We start from the raw sequence: 23981 nt of genomic DNA on the forward strand, positions 1-23981 counted from the left end.
TCCAACACCGGTGGCTTCTCAATTGATGGTTTTGTTGGTGGAGTTTTCCGATTTTCAAGAAACAAAGATAACTTCCTAGGCTCATATTAATATGAACCCATACCATGCAATGCATTCACGCACTCCACTCTACTAACATCATCATCGACATCCATGTTAAGAAGCACGGCCTCAAGAGGATCTTCAACATTTATCATGGAACTTGTGTCGTCCACTATCACAGCTGTGACAATGTCCACAAATGAACACACCTCCGTGCTATTGGGTTGTCTCATTGATTTGCAAACATGGAATACCACTTTCTCATCTCCCACTCGGAATGTCAACTCACCCGCTTCAACATCAACCAAGGCCTTCCTCGTAGCTAGGAAAGGTCTCCCAAGAATAATCGGCACTTCAAAGTCCACTTCACAATCCAATATGACAAAGTCGGCCGGCAATATGAATTTGTCCACCCGGACAAGTACGTCATCAATTATACCCAAAGGCCGCTTCATCGACCGGTCCGCCATTTGAAGTCTCATTGAGGTGGGCCTAGGTTGCCCAACTCCCAAAGTCTTGAAGACTGAATATGGCATCAAATTAATGCTAGCCCCCAAGTCACAAAGGGCCTTAGCAAACTCCGCACTACCGATAGTGCAAGGGATAGTAAGAGCTCCAGGGTCCTCAAGTTTCGGGGCCATAGAATGCACTATAGCACTGACTTGGTGAGTCATCTTTATTGTTTCACAATCCATGGAATGCTTCTTTGTGACCAAATCCTTCATGAACTTCGCATAGCCCGACATTTGTTCAAGTACCTCCACCAAAGGCACATTGATTGTAAGGCTTTTCATCATATCTATGAATTTTTTGAACTGATTGTCACTCTTTTGCTTTGCTAACCGCTGAGGATAAGGTGGAGGTGGTCTAGGCAAAGGTGCCTTGGCTTTTGGCACCACCGGCTCCGGCATGTCGATTATATGCTCTCTAGACGGGTTCACGGCCTCTTGAGGTTCCACCTCGGCCTCATCAATATCTATCCTCACCTCATTGTGCACATTTGGTTCAACCATATCTTCAACAATCAAAGGACCCACATCTTCTTGGAACCCAACATTATCATCCACAACTTGATTTTCTTTCGAGGCATGCACATCACCGCCTCTCCCACTTCTTGTTGTAACCGCCATCACATGATTGTTACCTCCCTTCGGGTTCACCATCGTATCACTTGGTAGAGCACTCTTAGGTTGAGTATTCAACGATTGAGAGATTTGGCCTATTTGCACCTCCAAATTCTGAATAGAGGTATTGTGGGAAGCCAATTGAGCATCGGAGTCTTGGTTCTTCTTCATCATTTGTTCGAACATCATTTCTATTCTTCCCATATCACTACCCGAAGAAATAGACCCTTGAGATTGAAATGGAGGCGGATTGTTCGGTTGTTGATACATCGGGGGCCTTTGAAAACCTTGCCCCTGGTCGCCTTGATTTCCATTGTTATTCCACCCGCCTTGACCATTGTTGTTGTTCCAATTATTATTGTTCCCGTTCCAATTGCCTTGATTGTTACCTTGGTTACCCCAATTGTTGTTGTGATTGTTGTTGTTCCAATTGCTGCCACCTTGTTGTTGGTTGTTATTATTCCAATTACCGCCACCTTGTTGATTTACCAATTTCCTTGGTGGCGCCACTATTGATTTCCTCTATTCCCTTGGTAGTTATTGACATATTGACATTCCTCGCTTTGATCATCGTAGCACTCATTTGAATAACCACCACCATCATTGTTGTTGTCAAATTGCTCACAATTACCTTGAGGTTGTTGTTGCCCTCTTTGCCTCCTTTTTAACATAGAAACACCTTCCATTGCATTGACTTGGTGCGGGTTTTGGACTTATTGCAATTGCGCCTTCGCCAATTGATTCATAGTTGTTGTAAGCTCGGCAATAGCTTGGCCATGATCGTTCAATTCCTTGTGCAAATGGATGACCGTGGGGTCACCTTGGGGCACATTCGCTCGGCTTTGCCATGCCGAAGAGGTTTCGACCATTTCATCAAGTACTTCACATGCCTCTTGGTAAGAAAGTTTCATAAAAATCCCTCCGGCCAATCGGTTCACAATGCACTGATTCGTGGTGTTGATGCCCCGATAAAAAGTTTGTTGTATCATCGCCTCGGTCATGTCGTTATTAGGGCACTCCTTCACCATTGTTCTATATCTTTCCCATATTTCGTGCAAAGTTTCCGTTGGCATTTGCTTGAAAGCTAGAATCTCATCCCGAAGAGCCGCCATATGACTTGGAGAAAAAAACTTGGCAATAAATTTGTCCGCCAATTCATCCCATATGGTGATAGAATGATTTGGGAGCCTTTCTAACCAATCCACCGCTTTACCCCGAAGAGAAAATGGGAAAAGCCTCAATCTCAACGCATCCTCTAACACGTTTGTTTGTTTGCTACCCCAGCATGTATCTACGAACCCCTTCAAGTACTTGTATGCATTTTGATCGGAGGCGCCCGTAAAATATCCTCATCGAGCAAGGTCAACATGACATTTGTGATTTGAAAGTTCCCCGCCCGGATTCGGGGAGGAACAATGGCACTCGCGTACCCTTGATTTGGGAGAACTCTGGGGACTGCTCTTGGCGGTGGCGGAGGAGGGTCTGGAATAGGATTGTTGTTATTGGCCTGACGGCCTCTACGTGGAGCTTGAGGTACGGGAACCTCATCATGATCAATATCTTCTACCTCCTCCCCCGCCATGGCATTGCCAATAGGGTCATTAGCATTTAAAGCCATAGTACCTGAATGATCGACACAAACAAAATTAGTAACAAGAAGGAAAGAGAAGCAAAACACAAAACGAGCTAAACAGATAGTCAACACCGTAAGCTCCCCGGCAACGGCGCCAAAAAGTTGATCGTTGCCAACTCGACACTACACCAAGGTAGGAAGAGCGGGTCGCAATAGCTTTTACCCGAATAGTGGTCGAGATCGATTTCCATAGGGAGCTAGTAGTGGAGTTGGATTTTCTGTCTAGTCTAGAGATGTGTTTGTACTCCTAATGTCACTTCAAACATTCTTAGTTTTTTTTATTTTTATAACTACTATGAATAAACTACTGATTAACGCTAAATTATGCTACTAGAATATTGCTAAGTTGTATCTTGGGAAGAAGGGCACTAGAGTCGTGGCATTACCTTGGTGGCTAATTGACGGGTAGATGTTACTAAGGATAGATTGACATATTTGGGGCTTATGCTATAATCGTTGCACAATTGTACCCACTCTCACACCTCTAGGTAGAGAGAGTGATTTTGCCCAATTGACTTTCTCGAGACCAATTGGGTAGGCCAATTAGATCAAGCAACTAGGGTTCAAATAGGGTGATTACTCTCTCGAGATTTAACCCGTTAATTGGGACTATCATTTCTCATGAGTCCATCCCAATTCCTTGTTGGATCAATTTTGGGGTCATAGACTCTCTTTCTCAAGAAGAGTCAAACCCACAAAGCTTGAATCAGTGTTTGCAACCACAAATTCTTAAATAAAAACATAAAATCAACCTGAATAGCAAACACCCATAATCAATCTAACCCTAGAAGGCAACACCCATCAATTACCCACACTAGGGTTGGGCCACAACCCTAGCTAGTGGGTTTAGCTAGTCATGCTAGATACAGAAATTGAAGAAATAGATGAAGAGCTAAGCATATTAATTGATTACTAAAAAGAAACTACAATAATCTATCGTTAATAATGAGCAAAAGTGCCGAAAATGGCTACAAAATCGAGTCTCACGAGCGCAGCTATATCTGAGATGTGAAACTTAACCTAAAAATGGTAAAATATCCTATTTATACTAGGCTGGAAAAACTGGACAAAAATACCCCTGCGGGGTCAGCGCGGGCCGCGCAAAATGGACCGCGGATGCACTGGCTCTTGGACTTCAATTTATGCTTCTCTGAACTTGAGGACCGCGGACCGCGTGAAAGTGCACCGCGGCCGCGGTGGAAGTTGGCGCGGCCGCACAGAAACGAGCGCGGGCCGCATTGCTTGGAATTGGCAAAATTATGGCTCTCTGAATCTGTGCTCCGCGGACCGCTTAAAAGAGTAGCGCGATCGCGGAGCCTGACCGCGGACCGCACTAAAGAGTAGTGCGGCCGCGTTGCCTCCAGCTAGAAAATGCCATCCTCTGAATCTCCTAGTGCAGCCGCATTCACATTTGCACGGTCCGCACTAGGTTCTCTTTTCCTCAACTTACTTAGTCTTTGACACTTGAGCAAGTTTCACTCCTTTTCAAGCCGATCTTTGACATTCGTCACTTTGTCGATCAAGCCTGCAATCAAGTACAACTTGTGAGAATTTTGGGACTATTTTGTAGCAATTTATAACCAAAGCATAGGCAAGTAGGGGCATAAAACATGTTAAAATCCCGACTTATCAGCGGGTTATTATTATCGGTTCGTTCAGGGATTTTCATCTATTGCATCACCCTTGACCAAATTGACTCAAAAGGGTGCTTTATTCAGGTGGTCGGATGAGTGTGAGGCGAGCTTTCAGAAGCTCAAGACTGCCTTGACCACAGCTCCGGTGTTAGTTTTGCCATCAGCTTTAGGTTCATATAGAGTATATTGTGATGCTTCGAGAGTGGGTATTGGGTGTGTGTTGATGTAGGAGGGTAGAGTTATTGCTTATGCTTCTCGCCAGTTGAAGCCCCATAAGAAGAACTATCCTGTTCATGATCTAGAGTTGGCTGCCATTGTTCACGCGTTGAAGATTTGGAAGCATTATCTGTATGGTGTGTCTTGTGAGGTGTTTACGGATCATCGTAGCCTCCAGCACTTGTTCAAGCAGAAGGATCTCAATTTCAGTCAACGGAGATGGTTGGAGCTGCTAAAGGATTATCATATTACTATCTTGTACCATCCGGGGAAGGCCAATGTAATGGCCGATGCTTTGAGTAGGAAGGCGGTGAGTATGGGGAGTTTGGCGTATATTCCTGTTGGGGAGAGACCTCGTGCAGTTGATGTTTAGGCCTTGGCCAATCGGTTCATGAGGTTGGATATTTCGGAGCCCAGTCGGGTCTTAGCTTGTGTGATTTCTCGGTCTTCCTTATTCGATCGCATTAGAGAGCGCCAGTATGATGACCCTCATTTGCCTGTCCTTAAGGACAGAGTTCAGCACGATGATGCCAGAGATGTGACTATTGGTAATGATGGGGTATTGAGGATGCAGGGCCGGATATGTGTGCCCAATGTGGATGGGCTTCGGAAGTTGATCTTAGAGGAGGCCCATAGCTCGCGGTATTCCATTCATCCGGGAGCCGCGAAGATGTATCAGGATTTGAGATAGCATTATTGGTGGAGAAGAATGAAGAAGGATATTGTGGGATTTGTAGCTCGGTGTCTCAACTATTAGCAGGTGAAATATGAGCATCAGAGACCGGGTGGCTTGCTTCAGCAGATAGATATTCTAGAGTGGAAGTGGGAGCGGATCACCATGGACTTCGTAGTTGGGCTCCCATAGACTTTGAAGAAGTTCGATGCTATTTGGGTGATTGTGGATCGGCTGACCAAGTCCGCGCACTTCATTCCTATGTGTACTACCTATTCCTCAGAGCGGTTAGCAGAGATTTATATTCGAGAGGTTGTTTGCCTGCATGGGGTTCCAGTTTCCATCATTTCGGATAGAGGTACTCAGTTTACTTCACAGTTTTGGAGGGTCGTGGAGCGAGAGTTGGGTACTCAGGTTGAGTTGAGCACAGCTTTTCATCCTCAGACGGACGGGCTGTCCTAGTGCACTATTCAGATATTGGAGGACATGTTGCGCGTTTGTGTCATTGATTTTGGAGGGTCATGGGATCAGTTTCTACCGTTCGCAGAGTTTGCTTACAATAACAGTTATCAGTCGAGTATTCAGATGGCTCTATATGAGGCTTTATATGTGAGACGGTGTAGATTTCCAGTTGGTTGGTTTGAGCCGGGTGAGGCTAGGCTTTTGGGTACAGACTTAGTTCAGGATGCTTTGGAGAAGGTGAAGGTGGTCCAGGAGCGGCTTCGTACAGCGCAGTCAAGACAAAAAAGTTATGCTGACAAGTTGGTCCGTGATGTGTCTTACATGGTTGGGGAGAAGGTTCTATTGAAGGTGTCACCCATGAAGGGTGTTATGAGATTTGGGAAGAAGGGTAAATTGAGTCCTCGGTTCATTGGGCCTTTTGAGGTGCTTCAGAGGATTGGGGGGGTGGCTTATGAGCTTGCCTTGCCGCCCAGCTTGTCGAGTGTGCATCCGGTATTTCATGCTTCTATGCTCCGGAAATATATTGGCGATCCGTCTCATGTTTTGGACTTCAGCACAGTTCAGTTAGATGGTGATTTGACCTATGATGTGGAGCCAGTGGCTATTTTTGAGCGTCAGGTTCGAAAGTTGAGATCAAAGGATATAGCTTCAGTGAAAGTGCAGTGGAGAGGTCGGCTCGTGGAGGAGGCTACCTTGGTGATCGAGCGAGAGATGCGGAGCAGATATCCTCACCTATTTGAGGCTTCAGGTATGTTTCTTGACTCATTCGAGGACGAACGTTTTTTTAAGAGGGGGAGGATGTAACGACCTGGCCGGTCATTTCATGAGTTACCGCTCTGTTTCCCCCATTTCTGCTTCTTTATGTATCGTTCAGCTTCATTTCATCGTATCATGTCGGTAGGTTCGGGTTTGGAGTAGTTTTGAAATGTTATGAGACACTTAGTCTCTTAAGTTGGCCTTTTAGTTGAAAAAGTCAATCGAAAGTTGACTTGTGTGAAAACGATCTCGGAATTTGGTTTTTATGATTCGGATAGATTCGTGAGGTGATCTGGGACTTAGGAGCGTGATCGAAATATATTTTGGAGGTCCGTGGTAGATTTAGGCTTGAATTGGCGAAATTGGAATTTTGGCGTTTTCCGCTTGGTAGTGGAGATTTTGATATAGGGGTCGAAATGGAATTCTGGAAATTGGAGTAGGTCCGTTATGTCATTTGTGACGTGTGTGCAAAATTTCAGGTCATTCGGACAAGGTTTGATAGACTTTTTGATCGAAAGCGGAATTCGAAAGTTTTGGAAACCTTAGGCTTGAATCCGAGGTTGTTTTGATGATTTGATGTTGTTTTGAGTGTTCTGAAGGTTGGTATAAGTTTGAATAGTGTTATATGACTTGTCCGTATTTTTGGTTTAGGTCCCGGGGGCCTCGGGATGATTTCGAATGGTTAACGGAAAGTTTGGGAATTTGAGGATGCAGTTCAAGCTGCTGGTTCTGTCATAACATACCTGCGGTTAGGGGACCGCAGAAGCGAGAATCAGCCGCAGATGCGGCCACAAGTGAAGAAGGCAGAAGTCGTAGTTGCGGATGAACGAGCGCACCTGCGTGACCGCATATGCGGGTATTGCGTCACAGGTGCGACTTGGGAATTTAAATGAAAAACTGCAGAAGCGGTTGGATAGGCGCAGAAGCGATCTCGCAGATGCGGGGAATGGACCGCAGATGCGGTATCGCTGGGCAGAACATATAAATAGATGCCTTCGTAAATTTTTGCTAAGTTTTGCCATTTTTGAAGACGGGAAGAGAGCTAGGGCAGTGATTCTTCAAGAGAATCGAAGGGTTTCGGTTGGGTAAGCTTCTTAAGCTTCATTACTTGTGTTTATGATCATTTTTCCATTGTTTAATCATGGTATTAGTGGAAATTAAATAAGAAAATTGGGGGATTAGGGCTTGAAATTGGAGATTTCAATTTAAGGATTTGAGGGGCCGTTTGTGGTCGGATTTTGATGTATTTGGTGTGTATGAACTCGTGGGAGGATAAGGATTCTATTGATGTGAATTTTATCGAGTTTCGAGACGTGGGCCCAGGGGTCGGGTTGGACCAATTTCGAGATTTATTGATGTAAATTGATTGTTTTCGCATGGGCTTCGTCCCCTTAGCATATATTGATGTTATAATTCTGATTTTGGATAGATTCGACGTGAGTTGAGGCCGAGTCGAGGGGCAAGGGCATCGCGGAGTAGTATTCCATCCGGTTTGAGGTAAGTAACCATTGTAAATCTAGACCTGAGGGTATGAAAACCCGGAATTTCGTATTGTTTGATAAATGAGGTGACGCACATGCTAGGTGACGGGTGTGTGGGCATGCACCCGTAGGAATTGTGACTTGGTCCGTCCCGTGGCAACTGCATAGTTGCATATTTTGATATATTGTATATGATATCCATGTGTTTTAGCAATTGGTTTGTTAACTTGGGCTGAATGCCATGTTTGGGGCTTTTGTGCCTACCTGTTTAGACCCTTAGGGGTATTTTTACTACTTCCTCACTCTATTTGATTTGAAAGCATATCCTCAGTCATGTTTTACCTGCTTATTATTTAATCTGGTTTCATTTCTCTATTTCTTAACATATGAAAACTGTTAAGGCTGAGTTCCCTGATTTTCACTAATGTGTCAGAGTGGCCGTGAGGTTAATGACTGAGAGAGGTTGAGGACCTAATGGTGAGGATTATATATACATATTATGGATCGGGATGCACGCCGCAGCGGTATTATACATATATTATGGATCGGGTTGCACGCCGCAGCGATATGTATTGGGTCGGGCTGCGCGCCGTAGCGATATGATGCTTGGGCTGTAGGAGCCCCTCCGGAGTCTGTACACCCTTAATAAGCGTAGTCGACTATATATTACGGATTGGACTGCACGCCGCAGCGGTTATTGTTATTATTATTATGAGATATCTATTGAGCCGGAGTGCTGAGTGTGAGTACCAATTGACGAGAGCTGAGTCACGAGTGACTGAGAGGCTTGCCCGAGAGGCTATACTTATAAGTGATACCTTGCCCGAGGGGCTTGTTTATGACATTTTGCTATTTTCACTCTTTCTTTATACTGAATCTCTGTTGAAAAATGTTGAATAAATGCCTTTAAAGGATTTTAATTGAAACTGGAGTTTTATGAGATCACAGATTATTGAACTGCAGATTTGACTTGATATTTCTGTTGAGATTTCTTATATGATTTTAAATGCTCGTCACTGCACTCAGACTATATTTACTTTAGTTACTTACTGATTTGGCATACTCACGTTACTCCCTGCACCTTGTGTGCAGACCTAGGTGCCCGAGCATTAGAGTGAGAGCTTCCAGCGCTCTTAGAGTCGTACCCGGAGATCGCAAGGTAGCTGCACGGCGTTCACAACCCTGCCTTCCTCCTTCCTATCTTAGTATTTTGTATTTTCAGACTTATTATGTATTATTCAGACAGTGTTGGGTTGTACTTAGAGGCTCATGACTAGTGACACCGGATTCATACTGTGTTAGAATATTTGTACTGATTTTCTGCTTATTTCTGTTAGTTTATATATTTCATATGAAGAATTTGAGACTTAATCGGTTTTAGAAAATAATTTTTATAAAAAGAATTCGATATGGTAAATGTTGGTTTGGCTTGCCTAGTACTGTGATAGGCGCCATCACGACCGGATTATTTGGGGTCGTGACATACTAGAAAGAAAATCATTGGCTAAAGAATTTTTTAAATTTTAGATAGCCGACTAGTATGAGTTTTGCATTAAGGATAATATTTTCACTTACATAGTTATAAAAATAATTATTATTGAAATATAAAGTTTTAGAAACTGAAAATTTAAAATAGAAATAATCATAGAATATATCAGCACACCAAATAAGAGTTCAAGTAGTAGTAAAAGAGTCAAGTCGTATCCAAAGAGTCCTTCATAGTCTCAACCTTTAATTGTTTTGCCATAAATATGAGTTATTATTTTATTTCCTGCCTATTTTTTGGATTCAATGACACAGACGAGAATGGTACTAAAAAAATAGAATTATAACTAGGAGATTTGAGAAATGTTTAATCATTTTTATGTAATGTTTCTTAATTAATATCTAATGATTGTCAATATTTATCGAGAAGGTTTATGTCACGACCCAATTTCCAATCTAGGTCGCGATGACGCCTAACACCGAGGCTAGGCAAGCCAAACTTAAGCAACTAGTGGGTTCCATTTATGTTACCAATACATTTCCAACATTTACTTAGGTTAAATTTAAAACATTCGATAATAATGAATAGTTTAGGCAATTTGAAACTGAAGTGACCAAATGATGTCATAATTAAGTGATTACATTCCAAAAGAATAGTCTACTAATGTGTGTACCAAGACCTGGTGTCACAAGTATATGGGCATCTAGTAGAATATAGAAAAGAATACATCTATCCTACTGCCTGAAATATAATAGACAGTCAAAAACAAAAGAGAGACTCCATCATGCTGCTAAACGGCATTGGAAAGGAGCAGCTCACCATGGAATCTCGGCCAACTATCAAGAATGCGCACCAGACGGGTAGCAGATGCATCTGCCTCAGATCCTGTACATTTAAGTAGAGAAGCGTAGTATGAGTACATAAACAATATATACCCAGTAAATATCCAGTCTAACCTCGAAGAAGTAGTGACGAGGGGTCGACTTGACACTTACTAGGGTCAATAATAATAAAATTTAAGTGTTATGCTAAACATGGATATCATAATAGATAACAATTTATAACAGGAAGTGACGGGTTCTTTCCTAGATAATATTTCAGTTAACAGTTCATATTTCAAGGCATTTAGAACAATTCAAATCACAGAAAGTACCGAGCAAGGAGCATGCGCAAATAATGCCGAGGTCGTACGGCCTGATCCAACATAAAAAATAAACTGTGCACTGCCGGAGGATCGAACGGCGCGAACCATAGATGCGTCTATTATCCCGCTCACAAATCATACATGCGACACGATCAAACACAGATAACCATATCAAGCAGTCAATCAACAATTTATCAAGAAAGCAATTATCCACGGAGATGTCAAGTTTCTGTTTAGCGGTCAAGAAAATGATATTTAGCTTTTTAGAAATTCATATGCCAAGTTCAATACATTTCACGCAATCTAAATTAAAGTTACGGATATCGCAAGTAAAGCATGCTTGTGGGTCCTAGACTACCCGGACTTAAGCATAATAGTGGCTACGCACGGACTCTCGTCACCTCGTGCGTACGTCGCCCCCGCAATTAGTGACAAATATCCAATTATTTCTCCTACGGGGACAATTCCCTCATACAAGGTTAAAAAAAACTTACCTTGCTTCACGATCTACTTTCCGGTCTAAGCTTATGCCCAAATTCTCAATTTGGTGCCAAACACTACAAAACTATTCAAATAACATAAAAACTAATCAATATAAGCTAAATTATGCTACTAGAATATTGCTAAGTTGTATCTTGGGAAGAAGGGCACTAGAGTCGTGGCATTACCTTGGTGGCTAATTGACGGGTAGATGTTACTAAGGATAGATTGACATATTTGGGGCTTATGCTATAATCGTTGCACAATTGTACCCACTCTCACACCTCTAGGTAGAGAGAGTGATTTTGCCCACTTGACTCTCTCGAGACTAAATGGGTAGGCAAATTAGATCAAGCAACGAGGGTTCAAGTAGGGTGATTACTCTCTCGAGGTTTAACCCGTTAATTGGGACTATCATTTCTCATGAGTCCATCCCAATCCCTTGTTAGGTCAAATTTGGAGACTTAGACTCTCTTTCTCAAGAAGAGTCAAATCCACAAAGCACAAATCAGTGTTTGCAACCACCAATTTATAGATTAAAACATAAAATCAACCCAAATAGCAAACACCCATAGTCAATCTAACCCTAGATGGCAACACCCATCAATTACCCACACTAGGGTTGAGCCACAACCCTAGCTAATGGGTTTAGCTACTCATGCTTGAAGGATAAAATGAAGAAATAGATGAAGAACAAGACATATTAATTAAATATTAAATTAAAGTACAAGAATCTATCTTTAATTTGAAGCTAAGGTGCCAAAAATGGCTACAAAATAGGTCTCACGAGCGCAGCTCAAAGTCTGGAATTAACTGATGACCTAAAAATGGTAAAATGTTTTATTTATACTAGGTTGGAAAAACTGAACAAAAATACCCCTGCGGGGTCAGCGCGGGCCGCATGAAATGGACCGCGGCCGCGCTAGGCTCTTTGACTTCAATTCTGAGCTCTCTGAACTTGGCCTCCGCGGGCCGCGTAGAATGGACCGCGGCCGCGGAGGAAGCTGGCGTGGTCCGCACAATCATGACCGCGGACTGCATGGCTTGGACTGGGCATAATTCCATCTCTCTAAATCTCTTGTCCGCGGACCGCACAAAAAGGTAGTGCGACTGCGGTGGGCGAGCGCGGACCGCGCTATGTGTACCGCGACCACATCGCCTGAAGCCTGGTTTTGCCAACTCTCTGAACCATCTAGTGCGGCCGCATTCGACTTTGTGCGGTCCGCACTAGGCTTGTTTGCCCTCAGTTTACTTGGCCTTTGATACTTGAGCAGGTTTCACTCCTTTTGAGCCGATCCTTGACATTTCGTCACTTTGTCGATCAAACCTGCAATCAAGCACAACTTATGAGCCTTTTGGGACTATTTTGTAACAATTTATATTCAAAGCGTAGGCAAGTAGGAGCATAAAATATTTTAAATTCCCTACTTATCAACTCCCCCAAACTTAAGCCTTTGCTTGTCCTCAAGCAACAAAATAAGACCCATCCCTTAAGGTAAAATCCAAGAATTTCCAGTTATCCTAAAGTAACCTCAACAAGCATCAATTGGGACTAACAATTGCCCTGAATACGAATGAATCATCAACAACATTTAAACTTTCAAAAACCATGGATCAAGTGTGACACAAGAGCATCAAGAGTTGACTCATTACATCAAAGAACTCTCTCAATTACTTTGGTCGCTGTGGAACCCAAACTCACACATCCTCAACTTTCCCTAAGCAAACCTCACTTTTTAGAGTATTGACACAAAAATCGAGGTTAATAGGAATTCACTCATCTCTCTCAAGAAAAGGTCACAAGTCCGGCTCTAGGTACTATATGCTTGCCCCTTATGTAAATATCCACTAATATAAGCTTCATTCAACTCAAGATCATATAGGGCTTTTGTGGAGTCATTGTGAAGGCTTTTGGATTAGGGTAGGTCATGTTTTTGTTCAAGTAGGTTCCATCTTCCCTTAAGCACTTCTTTTAATTCATTTGGCACAATTCACTTGACTCTTTGAGTCATTCACTTCTTTCTAAGGGGTTAGAGAGACACATTGTCACTCTTTCTTTTGCGTTTCAAACCATTCCTCCTTTTTCAACTTTCCACGCCTTTCTTTCTTTGCTTTTCTTGAATCCCTTTGAGATCATTTTCACATTGGGCTTTTTTTTTTCATTGCCTTCCTTTTCTTCACGTTTGTGCCTTTTTACCACTTTGTTGCACTCCTCGTCTCTCCCCCCAAACTTATATTTTTGCCATGTGCTCAAGGAAAGATCGGGTGCCAAGAGAGGGTATCTTTTAGAACGGGTATAGGCTTGTAACATGGTTCTTGAAAGAAAAAGTTTTAAGGCTCAAAAGGGTTAACTAGGGATCATATCATTGGTAGGCTATGGAATTTGTTCACTATCATTTGGATCAAGGAGAGCCTATAATCACTTCTCAAGTCAAATTTCACTTAAGATTTCGCCTCAACAAACATTCAGGGCAAGTTCTACACCAATGGCTCGGGACTTGGACTCGCGATTCGATTTCTCGCCACACAAACTCAAGGATTGCTAAAGATAAAGAGTCGGGGGCCCACAACAACCTTAGACACGATTGAGCACACAATAGTCCGAAAGACCACATGATGATTGTTTGGTCAACTCAAGAGTCTCAAGGTCGCTACTTTCACCATCCTAAACACAACCACTTGTCTTTGACCATGGGATCAAAGGCAAATGTGTTAGGCCCAAGTGAAGCTTTGCTTGAGGTACCCTTAACTATAAACTACCAAAAACAAGAAAAACAAAAACGGACTCAAACCCTTAAGAAAGTTGTCACGCCATCTATCATTGGGAAGAGCCACCCGGTTCACACAATACTCCACCTTTGGAAAGAACCGTGGCATTAAGAAAACCAAAGGCTTATTAAAAGCGTCAAAACAAAAAAAAAGCTACGAGCCTATATAAGAAGCTAAAAACAAAAAATTTGTACGAAAAATAGAAAATAGAATGAATATGTACAAACGGGGAATGAATATACAACGTGGGATGAATATATACAATAATGTAACTTTATATACAGACCAAAAGGAAGATAAAAAGTACGATGAAAGTAACTAAATGTAAAATTATATACAGACCAAATGAAAAATCAAGAAAGCATAAAATAGTATCAATATTTACAGTCATCCAAAAATGAAGGGCGCACCCCCTCGAATAAAAGCTGGCATTGTCCCCAATGCCAACTAAAGCAAATAAGCATCAAAAAGTATAGGGAAAGGATATGGAGACTCCCTAAGCCGTGTCCGTCTGCATGGGATCATCTGTGGTCCCCGAGTCCTCTGTATGCGCGGGAACCTCAGACTGGTTCCCGGTCTCCTGTTGCTCAGCTGCTGGGACTGAGGCCTGGACTTGGACAGGCTGAATATCAGGGGCATCCTGTGGCTGACTGAAGGAGGCCTCTGGTGGGTCTTCTAACTAGATGATCGCCTCATCTGCACTGGGGAGCTTCCTCTTCTTCCTAGGAAGCATCTGTGTCGGCCCCTGCTGTGGCTCTACTGCCGGGGCTGCTGCTGGAGCTGGATCCTCAAATAGCAAGTCTAAGGGCAGCTGGTCTGCCTTTAGCTTGTCCACATCTGCTCTAAGCTCCTTCACAGACTCCTTGGAAGCCCATGTTTTGCGCAGTTTCAGAGCCTTGCCGTGTGAATCCACTGCCTTAGACAAGGCATCCTGTGTACTGATGATCTTTTCCTGGTTCTCCAGGATCTTCTTCAATGTGTCCTCAATGGACTGTGGAATCTATGCTAGCTGTGGTGCTGACTAAGCCGTAATGGTAGAAGATAGTGTAGACAACTTGGATGACACAGCTGACATCTAGTTGTTCAAGCTATGAAGTGCCTGGCTCAGCTGGTGGGCAGTGATAGGATGGGCCCGGGAAGACAGAATCCCCGGACCAGCTGAAGCAGAAGGGCCAACAGTGGTGGAAGGTCCCGGAGGCAACTCAACGGTGGTAGAGGCAGGCTCAGTGGAAGGCTCTACCGCAACCGGCTCTTCAGACTGGCCAGTTGGAGCAGAGGCAGGCGGCTTGTAATTCTTGTCCTTGGGGTTGTCTGGCCCCTTCAAACTGTACCACGAGAACGGAGCCACAGGTTGACCTTGATATCAAAAGGTCTCTTCTCCACCTCTAGGTCCCGGAAATACATAGTGAGGGTGTTGGGAAAAGGATAGTTCCGGTCATGCTCAACCCCCACTGCAGAAATGACACGGGACATCACATTGCCCACGTTGATAGGATAGCCCGCCATAATAGATGCAACAAGAACAGCTTGGGCAAGTGGAATAGTCTGATCATGAGTAGTGGGGTCAAGGCGACTGCATACAAAAGTCAACCACCCCCTAGCCTCAAAGTTGAAGGTCTTCCGAAATATTTTGGTCCCTGCTTGCAACCACTCTGGAACAGTACCCGGGATTGCCAGGTATGAAGCTAACCAGGGACGAACCTCTTCGCCCATTGCCAACTTTTCATTGTAAAGGGTCTCATCTTCGTCATCGAACCCCAAGTATTCATTGAGTGCCTTCCCAGTAAATACCACCTTTTTGTTCCGCACTTTGGTCACTTTAGTGACCTTCAAGATGTGGGCCACAGTGCTATAGAACTCCTTGACCATGTGCTCATTTGCCTCTCCAAAAATGCGCCCAACCGACTCGAGTTTGAAACTGTCGATGCACATGTGGGTGTAGGGGAAGAAGGTCTCGCTCAATAAAACTCCTCTCAAGAATCAGCTTTCGTAGTGGCCACCATTCCCTAAACTTGTGGAATGCTACCTGACTGACGAACCTATCCTCACAAGCTGTGTGATTTCTAGTTCGTTCAACACCCCCAACTTGAGGTTCACCACCCCCCTACACCTCTCTAGCACCTTGAACCTCCTCCTCGCCTCCTTCTGCACTCTCCCCAGACAATGAAGCTGTGGGGGAGGTGGAGTAGTCCCCACTGCCGGATGCTGAGCCCTCAGACGAGTCATGCACAACATTGATTGGCTGTCGGACAGTGGGTGATGACGGAGGAGTATCATCAGTCAATCGAAAGTCGGTGACGATGTGAGTTGGGACTGAGTCTGAGGATATGTCTTGAGAGGGCACATACTCACTCCCCGAGGAATGGGAAGCAGCTCTATCTGCGGCTTTTATCAGCTTGCGGGTTTGTTTTATGTTTTTTCGAGCCTGGGGAGTGAGTTTGACTACTCTCTTTCCTTTGCCCCCTCGGGAGAAATCACCTCTCCCGGGTTGTTTTGTTCCTTTGCCACCTTGTTGTCTAACCATTATCTGCAATTACACATATCTAGCTTTGTTGGTATCAGCAAGGCAGTGAATCAGTTGTGGAAAATGAATTGCAAAACAGAAGCTAACAGTTGCAGAAAAAGGTTGCAGAAATAGTGCACTGCGGCCCGCACAAAAAGGAGTGCGGCTATACTGGAGGCACCGCAGACCACATAAAAGCCACCGCGGTCCGCATTGGGGCAGGGTCTAGAAAACCACCTCTCTGAATCTCCCCACCGCGGACCGCACAAAGTGGTATCGCGGCCGCGGTGGGTCAGCGCGGCCCGCACAAAGTGCAATGCGGTCGCGCTGGGCATAATTCAACTTCCAGAACATAAGCACCGCGGACCGCACAAAAGGGACCGCGGTCCGCGAAGGGTGCTAATTTAAGCCACTGAGTTAGGGTTTCAGAATTGTTGCAATTTTTGTTCAAGTGTTTCACCTAATGTGTCCCTACTCAATCTACCTAGTCATTATGCACATCAAGAACACCAGAAACTAGCACTTAACTAACCCTAGCTAACAAAATTGAGAAAAATGGGAAGAAAAAGAAGTTACAGGCTAATGGTAATGAAATAAAAACAAAATTAATCAATTAAACGGACAAGGGATGAGTGAAATATTACCAGATGTGAAGATGAAATGCAATTAGTCAATCTTAAGAAAGAATTACGGTCAAGGGGAGTATGAACAGTAACTTTAGGTCTCAGAGTGTTAAAAGTCCGAAAAGGGTAAATGGTGACCCTTGGGGTCTATTTATAGAAAACAGTGGGACCCTGCCTTACCTACCAGCGCGGCCGCACTAAACAGACCGCGGATTGCGCTGGGTATGTTCAAAAAAAGTTTGAGAAGGCAACTTCCGCGGTCCGTACAAAACAGACCGCGACTGCGGAGGTCCACCGCGGACCGCACTAAATGGGATGCGGCCGCGGTGGCAAACTTCAGAGAGCACCTCACTTGGCTTTCACCAGTGCGGAGCGCACAAAATGCAATGCGGCCGCACTGGCAACTTCAGAGACTGTTCAATTTTTCCAATATATTTTGCACTGCATCAACACAATCCCTGCAACATCTCACAACCAATTAGTCCAAAAATCAAACCTAAACTACAAAGAAAATCAAAGAAAACAAGAAGAAAAAGACATGGGTTGCCTCCCAAGAAGCGCCTGATTTAACGTCGCGGCACGACGCGGGTTACCATCACATCATTTCAAATGAACAACAACCACCACATGGCTATCATCAAACTTCCCAAGATAATTCTTGACACGATTCCCATTAACCTAAAAGACTTCACCACTTTTGTTCTTCAAATCTAGAGCACCAAATGGGGTCACACACACAACTTCAAATGGACCACTCCACTTAGATTTCAACTTTCCCGAAAACAACCTTAGACGAGAATTGAACAAGAGGACCAAATCACCAACTTTGAACTCCTTTCCACGAGCATATTTGTCATGAAGGTACTTCATCTTATCCTTGTACAAGGACGAACTCGAGTATGCATGGAACCGGAATTCATCAAGATCATTGAGTTGTTCAACACGAAGATTGGCCGCAACATCCCACTCAAGATTAAGCTTCCTCAAGGCCCACATAGCCTTATGCTTCAATTCCACCGGTAGGCGACATGCTTTCCCAAACACCAACCGATACGGGGACATACTAATTGGGGTCTTGTAAGCGGTCCGGTAGGCCCATAGAGCATCATCTAACTTTTTAGACCAATCGGTCCTATTAGCATTGACAGTTTTGGATAAAATGCTCTTGATCTCCCTGTTAGACACTTCAGCCTGGCCACATGCTTGAGGATGATAAGGTGTAGAGACTTTGTGGTTAACACCATACTTGGAAAGCAAAGTATCAAAAGCTCTACTACAAAAATGCGTTGACATTGATCACATCTTTTCACTAGATCACTAGCATCTTTGAACAAGGTTGGCCAATAGAAACCACAACTCAAAACCTTCGAAGCGTCCTCACCCCTCCATGATGGCCACCATAGGGGGAAGAATGACAAGCCTCCAAAATACTCAATTTCTCACCCTCCGGGACACACCTTCGAATCACACCATCCGTGCAAATCTTAAACAAGTACGGATCATCCCAGTAGAAATCCAAACTATCCCATTTGAGATTCTTCCTTTGGTTAGAAGAGAGCTCACACGGGATGATGCCAGTCACAATGAAATTAGCAATATCCGCAAACCATGGCATATCACACATTGACACAGAAAGTAGTTGCTCATCGGGGAATGTATCATTTATCTCTAGGCCGTCACATGGCCTTCCTTCCTCTTCCAAGCGGGACAAATGATCCGCAACTTGGTTCTCACTACCTTTCCGGTCCACTATTTCCAAATCAAACTCTTGAAGAAGTAATACCCATCTCATCAATCTTGCCTTGGAGTCTTTCTTGGTCATCAAATACCTAAGGGCGGCATGGTCGGTGTGCACAATTACCTTGGCCCCCATAAGATATGGCCTAAATTTTTCCATGGCAAATACAATGGCCAACAATTCCTTCTCCGTCACCGTGTAATTCCGTTGAGCTTCATTCATAGTCTTACTTGCATAGTACACGGGATGGAACATTTTGCTCACTCATTGGCCCAACACCGCCCCAACCGCAACGTCACTTGCATCACACATTAGTTTGAAGGGCAAACTCCAATTGGGTGCGGTAATGATCGGGGTGGTGGTCAACTTGTGCTTTAGAAGTTCAAAGGCCTCCATGCATTTTTCATCAAAAACAAACTTAGCATCTTTCTCTAGCAACTTGCAAAGGGGATTTACAACCTTCGAGAAATCTTTGATAAACCGCCGGTAGAACCCGGCATGCCCAAGGAAACTCCTCACCCCTTTGATGCAACTCCTCACCTCGATCTTAGCCTTGTCTACCTCAATCCCATGCTTAGAAATCTTGTGACCCAACACTATACCTTCTTCAACCATAAAATGGCATTTTTCCCAATTGAGAACGAGATTAGTTTCTTCACATCGGGCCAAGACTCTATCCAAATTTCCCAAACACTCTTCAAAGGAATCACCAACCACACTAAAATCATCCATAAAGACCTCCAATATGTCTTCCACCATGCCGGTGAAAATAGCCATCATCCAACGTTGGAAGGTCACCGGAGCATTGCACAACCCGAATGGCATCCGGGAGAAAGCGAATGTACCATATGGGCATGTAAAAGTGGTTTTCTCTTGGTCCTCCGGGGCAATTAAGATTTGATTATAGCCCGAATACCCATCTAAAAAGCAATAGAAAGCTCGCCCCGCAAGGCAATCAAGTATTTGATCGAGGAATGGCAAAGGAAAATGATTCTTCCAGGTCACTTTATTTAGCTTCCGGTAGTCCATGCAAACTCTCCACCCGGTAATGGTTCGAGTGGGAATAAGCTCATTGTTGTCATTTGTCACCACAGTCATCCCACCTTTCTTCGGCACACATTGCACCGGAGAAGTCCATGAGCTATCGGAGATTGGATACACCACACCCGCATCAAGCCACTTGATCACTTCTTTCTTCACCACCTCTTGCATTGCCTCATTGAGCCTCCTTTGATTTTCTAAGGAAGGCCTTGCATCAACCTCCAAGATAATTTTATGCATGCAAAATGCGGGGCTTATTCCCCGAATGTCCGCCAGAGTCCATCCAATTGCCCTTTTTCGCCTTTGAAGCACCGCGAAAGTGGCCTCAACCTGAATGTTAGTAAGGCAAGAAGAAAGAATAACTGGTAAAGTTAAATTAGAGCCCAAGAATTCATACCTGAGGTGTGGAGGAAGTGGCTTCAACTCCAACACTGGTGGCTCCTCAATTGATGGTTTGGTTGGTGGAGTTTTCCGATTTTCAAGATCCAAAGACAATTTTCTCGGATCATAGGAATAAGAGCCCATCCCATGTAATGCATTGACACACTCCACTCTGCTTGCATCATCATTGACATCGAGATTTAATAACATGGCCTCAAGGGGATCCTCCACGTTGATCATAGAACTTGTGTCATCCACTATCACAGCTGTGACAATGTCCACAAAAGAGCATACCTCGGTGCTATTGGGTTGCTTCATGGATTTGCAAACATGGAAGACCACCTTTTCATCTCCCACTCGGAAAGTTAGCTCGCCCGCTTCAACATCTACCAATGCCTTCCCTGTTGCTAGGAACGGTCTCCCTAGAATAATTGGAACCTCATAGTCCACTTCACAATCCAAAATCACAAAATTCGCCGGCAAAATGAATTTGTCCACCCGGACAAGCACATCATCAACTATACCCAAAGGACGCTTCATTGATCTATCTGCCATCTGTAATCTCATGGAAGTTGGTCTTGAAGGCCCAATACCTAGAGTCTTGAAAACTGAGAAGGGCATTAAATTGATGCTTGCCCCAAGATCACATAAAGCCCTGGCAAAGTCTGCATTACCAATAGTGCAGGGGATAGTGAAAGCACCGGGATCCTCTAATTTTGGGGCCATTGAAAGTACTATGGCACTAACTTGGTGGGTCATCTTGATAGTTTCACAGTCCATTGATCTTTTCTTTGTAACCAAATCTTTCATGAATTTCGCATACCCAGGCATTTGTTCAAGTGCCTCCACCAAAGGCACGTTGATGGATAAGCTCTTCATCATGTCAATAAACTTTTTAAATTGGTTGTCACTTTTCTGCTTGGCTAGCCTTTGAGGATAGGGGGGAGGTGGTCTAGGAAAAGGTGCCTTGGCTTTTGGCACCACCGACTCCGGCATGTCAATTATGTGCTCCCTAGACGGGTTCACGGCCTCTTGAGTTTCCACCTCGGCTTCATCAATGTCAATCCTCACANAGCTATGGGCTACTGGACATGAAAATAAAATGAAATTATAAAATTTAAACAAAGAAAAATGGATGAAATGGTACTAGATGTGAAGATGGAATGCAAGAATTCAGTCTAGGCAAAGATTTACGTGCAATAGAGAAGAGGAACAGTAACTTTTAGGGTTCTGAGTGTTAAACTTTCGAAAAGTGTAACCGGTGACCCCTGGGGTCTACTTATAAAAAAGCAGTGGGACCCAGCCTTACCTACTAGCGCGGCCGCACCAAAACGGACCACGGGCCGCGCTGGGTATGTTCAAAAAAAGTTTGAGAAGGCAACTTCCGCGGTCCGTACAAAACAGACCGCGACTGCGGAGGTCCACCGCGGACCGCACTAAATGGGATGCGGCCGCGGTGGCAAACTTCAGAGAGCACCTCACTTGGCTTTCACCAGTGCGGAGCGCACAAAATGCAATGCGGCCGCACTGGCAACTTCAGAGACTGTTCAATTTTTCCAATGTATTTTGCACTACATCAACACAATCCCTGCAACATCTCACAACCAATTAGTCCAAAAATCAAACCTAAGCTACAAAGAAAATCAAAGAAAACAAGAAGAAAAAGACATGGGTTGCCTCCCAGGAAGCGCCTGATTTAACGTCGCGGCACGACGCATGTTACCATCACATCACTTGAAATGAACCACAGCCACCACATGGCTATCATCAAACTTCCCAAGAGAATGCTTGACACGGTGCCCATTCACTCTATAAACTTCACCACTTTTGTTCTTTAAATCTAGAGCACCAAACGGGGTCACACACACAACTTCAAATGGACCACTCCACTTAGATTTCAGCTTTCCCGGAAACAACCTTAAATGAGAATTGAAGAAGAGGACAAAATCACCAACTTTGAACTCCTTTCCACGAGCATATTTTTCATGAAGGTACTTCATCTTGTCCTTATACAAGGACGAACTAGAGTATGCATGGAACCGGAATTCATCAAGTTCATTGAGTTGTTCAACACTAAGTTGGCCGCAACATCCCACTCAAGATTAAGCTTCCTCAAGGCCCATATGGCCTTATGCTCCAATTCCACTGGTAGATGACATGCTTTCCCAAACACCAACCGATACGGTGACATACCAATTGGGGCCTTGTAAGCGGTCCGGTAAGCCCATAGAGCATCATCCAACTTTTTAGACCAATCGGTCCTATTGGCATTTACGATCTTGGACAAAATATTCTTGATCTCCCTGTTAGACACTTCAACCTGGCCACTTGCTTGAGGATGATAAGGTGTAGAGACTTTGTGATTGACACCATACTTGGATAGCAAGGTATCAAAAGCTCTATTACAAAAATGCGATCCTCCATCACTAATGATTGCCCGGGGTGTACCAAACCTTGTGAAAATGCTCTTCTTTAGGAATGACACCACACTCCTAGCATCATTGTTGGGCAAGGCCACAGCCTCAACCCATTTTGACACATAATCAACCGCTACAAGAATGTATGTGTTCCCACACGAGCTAACAAAAGGGCCCATAAAATCGATAGCCCATACATCAAAGATCTCAACTTCCAAAATTGTTTTAGAGGCATCTCGTCTTTCTTGGAAATTCCGCCCGCTCGTTGGCATTGATCACATCTCTTTACTAAATCACTTGCATCTTTAAACAAAGTCGGCCAATAGAAACCACAACTCAAAACTTTCGAAGCCGTCCTCACCCCTCCATGATGGCCACCATAGGGGGAGGAATGACAAGCTTCCAAAATACTCAATCGCTCACCCTCCGGGACGTATGGCTCGTCCCAATAGAAGTCCAGACTATCCCGTTTGAGCTTCTTCCTTTAGTTAAAAGAGAGCTCACACGGGATGATGCCAGTCACAATGAAATTAGCTATATCCGCAAACCATGGCATATCACACATTGAAACAGAAAGTAGTTGCTCATCGGGGAATGTATCATTTATCTCTAGGCCGTCACATGGCCTTCCTTCCTCTTCCAAGCGGGACAAATGATCCGCAACTTGGTTCTCACTACCTTTCTGGTCCACTATTTCCAAATCAAAATCTTGAAGAAGTAATACCCATCTCATCAACCTTGCCTTGGAATCTTTCTTGGTCATCAAATACCTAAGGGCGGCATGGTCGGTGTGCACAATTACCTTGGCCCCCATAAGATATGGCCTAAATTTTTTCATGGCAAATACAATGGCCAACAATTTCTTCTCCGTCACCGTGTAATTCCGTTGAGCTTCATTCATAGTCTTACTTGCATAGTACACGGGATGGAACATTTTGTTCACTCGTTGACCCAACACCGCCCCAACCACAACATCACTTGCATCGCACATTAGTTCGAAGGGCAAACTCCAGTTGGGGGCGGTAATGATTGGGGTGGTGGTCAACTTGTTCTTTAGAAGTTCAAAGGCCACCATGAATTTTTCATCAAACACAAACTTAGCATCTTTATCTAGCAACTTGCAAAGGGGATTCACAACCTTCGAGAAATCATTGATAAACCGCCGGTAGAACCCGGCATGCCCAAGGAAACTCCTCACCCCTTTGACAGAAGTGGGGGGAGGAAGCCTCGAAATCACCTCGATCTTAGCCTTGTCTACCTCAATCCCATGCTTAGAAATCTTGTGACCCAACACTATACCTTCTTCAACCATAAAATGGCATTTTTCCCAATTGAGAACGAGATTAGTTTCTTCACATCGGGCCAAGACTCTATCCAA

At 44.1% G+C, this 23981-nt stretch overlaps 1 pseudogene; it reads right to left on the bottom strand.

Annotated features, from left to right (window-relative positions):
- The window catches only part of LOC109205256, a 44827-nt pseudogene that overhangs the window by 7116 nt on the left and 13730 nt on the right, over nt 1-23981 (bottom strand).

Source organism: Nicotiana attenuata, unplaced genomic scaffold (assembly GCF_001879085.1).
Source record: "Nicotiana attenuata strain UT unplaced genomic scaffold, NIATTr2, whole genome shotgun sequence".
Classification (NCBI taxonomy): Eukaryota; Viridiplantae; Streptophyta; class Magnoliopsida; order Solanales; family Solanaceae; genus Nicotiana; species Nicotiana attenuata.